General features: G+C 36.8%; 1 non-coding gene across 1 annotated transcript; it reads right to left on the reverse strand.

The window, feature by feature from the left end:
• Window positions 1-3,036: 3,036 nt before the first annotated feature.
• LOC126033271 (small nucleolar RNA SNORA22) lies at window positions 3,037-3,166 on the reverse strand. Its single transcript, XR_007504381.1, has one exon. It is a non-coding gene; the product is annotated as a small nucleolar RNA SNORA22 (small nucleolar RNA).
• Between the last annotated feature and the right edge of the window lie 1,326 nt (window positions 3,167-4,492).

Here is a 4,492-nt window from a genome sequence, read left to right on the forward strand (position 1 = left end):
CCCCCTTTCTCTTCTAATAAAAGAAGGAAAGTTGTGAGCGGGTGGAAGAACCGTGTCTTAGGCTACAAGGTTTGACCAGGTTGGACACGGCCAAAGCCGCATTTAAAAGATGGCTACAAGCGCCGTGGGTGTGCACAGAGATTCGAATTATGCATTGTAGCCTTTTAGGGCCGTGTCCTAACTGGGACCTTGCTAATCCCGTCGTAGGTATCTCCACAGCCGAGAGCACAAGTACCGGAGCGAGCTCCGTTTGTTAGCTATGCGCTCTATCTCCTGAAAACTTAGTGGCTGGAAGGGCGGCTTGGTGACAAAAGCCAAGTTTTCACAGGAGTCACGTGGGGTTAGATGTTGGTAGTGAACTTGAACAGAGGTTTTTGCCGTCTCATCTACCTGGTTTTTAACAAGGGCAGTAAGTTTGCGGAAAGCCCATGGGTCAAAGGAAAGGAGCAGCATGAGGCTAATAAGAGGGCCCAAAATAGTGGACAGTAATGTATGTATCCAAGGAGAAGAGAAAAACCAACCCTGTTACCAACCTTGTTCTTGGTCAAAACGTTTCTGGAACTCCTTCATACCGTTACCAATACGTAGAACACTATCCCTGATTAATTCAGTTTTGTCTTTAAATACACAGCATTGTTCCTTAAGGGCCACACAGACTCCCCCCTCTTTCATAAGGGCGAGATCTAAACCACGACGATTTTGAAGCACAACATATGCAAGGGAACTAACAGTATCAGTGAGAAATTGTAAGCTATGTTTGATTTCATTAATGTTTCGTTTTACAGCCTGAGTGAGAATGCGAAAATTGGATTGAGTGGAAACAAGGGAGTAAATTTCTATGCCAGCACTAGTAGTGGCGCCAACAGCAAGGAGAACTGCAAGGGTGACAGTTGTAAAGGGCTCGCGACGTTGTTGAAAGACGGAAGGATAAGAGTAGGGGTTGAGGAGAGAAGCCAAGCCAACAGCGTTCATAATCTGGGTCTGTGAGGGCTAGAGCAGAGGCATTTATAAGATTTAAAATAACTTGAGAGGAGGAGGATGGGCCAGAAGGCAGAGTCCATAGCTCACAACTTGCCCAACAGTGAGTTAATGACGCTGAGGCTGAACTTTCCAGAGAAGAAGTTTAGAGTCATTGGTGTAGATAGGAGATTTAAACGTTGTGATGCTTTCATAAAACGGCGAAACCGGTGAATTGCAGATTTAACAGTGTTCATAGCTGGTGTTGGAGAGCGCTTGGGCAGAGGCATTGACCATTTGCAGGATGAGGTTCAAGGTGGAAACCGGACCAACAGGTTTGATGGTTATTTTAGGCATTAACAAAGCTAAAACATAATAATCATGATAAGCAAGAAACATTTCAGTAACAATATGGGGAGAAAATTTAGTGGAGCAAACAAAATAAGTGGAGTTGGGGGCTTCAATGAAGATGGAAGAGTTGTTAACAATAATGGTTTGATTGCAAATGTCTGATTGTTGAACAGGGGGGCACATATATGGTTTGAGTAAGCAAAGTTCCACGACCGTGACTTGTTTGCAATGGAGGTTGTTGGTGGCAGTGGTGGGCATCCAAGGCAGCTAGGCAGAGTGCCCAATTCAGCATTGTCAAAGGTGGAGTTAGTTAGAAACAGGTTTGCAGGAATGGCGGCTAGCAGGAGGTTTATAAGAAAACAGCTTGGCAGGAGGCAAAATGGTTACTTCATATAAAAATTAAGAATTTACTTAGTCCTCTGGCCTGGGTTTACAGGCAGAAAACATTAGCAATTTACATTACACTAGTTATTTTTGAATACCACGGGAATGTTATTTGACCTCTGTTAGACTTTGGCATAAAAGAAAATTTATAATTAACAATTGCTAATTAAAAAAAATTTTTTTAAACTGAATATAAAGGATTTTTCTTAAACTTCTAGTCATTATGTTAAAGCTGGATGCTATTTTTTAGCCCTAAATACATATTCTATAGGCCTGAACTTACACATAGCAGGAAAGCCAGGTGATTGCAAACTCCAGAAATTCTCCAGGGAAAAGTTATCCCCGATGGCCATTGAGAAATCTGGGGTTTGCCATCCCCTACACCCTCTGCCATGTTCTTAGAAGGACAAAGCTAGCTTAATACATAATTTTTAACACATGATTTTTAGTTGCAAGATGCCAGTTTGTGAATTGACCAGACTGAACTAGGTTGAAAAAATTAATTGAAATTTGAAAAATGGATAAGGCTTTAAAAATTGTATTATTATAAAATGTAGAGATAACAAATAAACAGACAAAACAAAACAACACTAAACACAACATTTTACACTTGTGGCCACTTTCATTCATCACAACAGACACATAAACAGACAAAAGGATTGATTTAAGACTTATTTATAAAAAATTGACAAGCGCTTTTAAATATTTAGCTAGCATGTTTGTGAGAAGAAAAAAAATTTTTGTAGAAAAAATTTTTTTAGTTTTGAGAAGTACTTAATGTAGATGGAGTGGAACTTTGCTGAAAATAAATTTTAAGGTTTAGATTTAACACAAAACATTTTTAAAACAATTTTAATTTGAAGTTTAAAACATTAAGTAAAATGGTTAATGAGCACTGTAGAAGGAGTCTCTACTCTGAAGTATGAAATGATTTGCTGTAAATGAATAGGTTTTCTTTAAATTGGTTTTGCAGTAGAACAGTAAGACAGCTGCAATAAAGTGTTAAAATTTTTATGATTAAACACAATAGCATGAACTATGATTATTAAAGGTATAAAAACTGATTTTAAAAAACAAACAACTGTTTTTACTATGAAGACTTTAAGTGAATAATTTGTAAAAAATATTATATACTAAATTAACTAAATGCTTAGATTATTATAAAATATAGTTAAAGACATCTGATGCATTTACACACTTAGAACTTAAGACTAAAATTGTATTTAATACTAGTTAATTTGCTTATAAAGTTTAGTTACTTTTATATATTACTTATAAAATTATATATAATATATTTTTCATTTATATTATTTTTTTACTGCGACACAAATATACAGATTTGTATAATGTGCTGATATTTTGAATGCACTTAAAATAATAGTTCTTTCAATGCAGAAATAAAGAACAACCATTGCTGTAGCACAAAGTTAAAACTAAGGGTACTATAAAGCACACCTAGGTGTTCACTGTGCATTAAATTAACTATATTGTTTAAAAAGGCTAACCACATTATTTTTCACATAATTTTGTAAATACTTTAAAATAAATTAAATTTAATAAATTTAATAAATAAAATTAAAATAAAAATTTTTAATAGAAATATAAAAGACTTAAATTTAACACTATTGTGTTTATTTGGATTTTAAAACACTAAGAAGTTTTTCTTTTACCAATATTTTGTTATCTGTAAAGTGACAGAATTATGACCTTGCTTTAAAATTTTCTGAGAGGCACGAAAAAAAAAAGTTTATTGCTCTTATCTTCCTGTTGCTTTTTCTCCCTAGAGAATTTTTTTTTAACTCTTACTGACCTGAATTTAAAAAGTTTCCTAATTTTCAATGTTTTAATAATTACTTTACACCACTTAATGCACCAAACCTAATAACACATATCTGACGAAGTGTAGGGCTGACAAGGTGAAGCAGAGTCTTTTACTGATAACTCGGGGAGGGGCCAGCACAGTTAACAGCAGGAAGGCTAGAGGCAAATTATTTACAGTCCGCAGGGTGTAATGATATAGAGAAAAAAAAAGCAATCTTTTAAGATTAATTACTAATTTATTGGAATTAGAGGGAATGGCAACCGAAGAGGGGAGTCTGGGTTGCAAAAGCACCATGGGGATCATGGTTTTATTAATTGATTTGAGAATATGCAAGAGATGCCACTTTTCAGATTTCTTTTGAATAACAAAGATTGGGTATTTCAAGGTGAATTGGAAGGCTTAAAGTGGGAGTGGCAGGGCCTGAGATGGCTGTTTCCCAAGGCTGGCAGGAAAGAGGCTGAAGGAGGCTGAGGACTGGTTTGAGCAAAATGTACTGAGTAAAAGGTACATTAGGCTCAGAAGTTTTAACAGCAAAGTGTAGATATCGCAAGGTTTTATGGCTTAGCAGCTGATACTTTGTAATTATCCTGCTCACTGTGCCCTTAGAATTTTTTGTAGGCACTGCAGCAGTTTCTGTTTTATGGCACTCAGCCTCACTTTTATTAGTTTGTCCCTCTGAATTCTCAAGATGGGGGGCCTGGCCGTGGAATTCAGTGGGCAGAGGACAGACAACTATAGATTTAGGAGGGCGGGGGAAAGCCTGAAGGGCAGAAACTTGTGAATTAAGAGAAGCAGCCTGTTTTTGAAGGCTTAAGATTTGTTTAAGATTTTCAATTTGGCCAAGTAGTTTCATTTCTATAGCTTTAAGAGGGGGAGCGGTGAGAGGAGGGAATCTGCCATGGTTAGGGACTGAGCGTCTTGGGCATTTAGAATTTTTCCCCTGGGGTGCGGGGGATCAGTGGGAGGCGTTTGAGAAGG

This window comes from Suncus etruscus, chromosome 16 (genome assembly GCF_024139225.1).
Source record: "Suncus etruscus isolate mSunEtr1 chromosome 16, mSunEtr1.pri.cur, whole genome shotgun sequence".
In the NCBI taxonomy this organism is placed as follows: Eukaryota; Metazoa; Chordata; class Mammalia; order Eulipotyphla; family Soricidae; genus Suncus; species Suncus etruscus.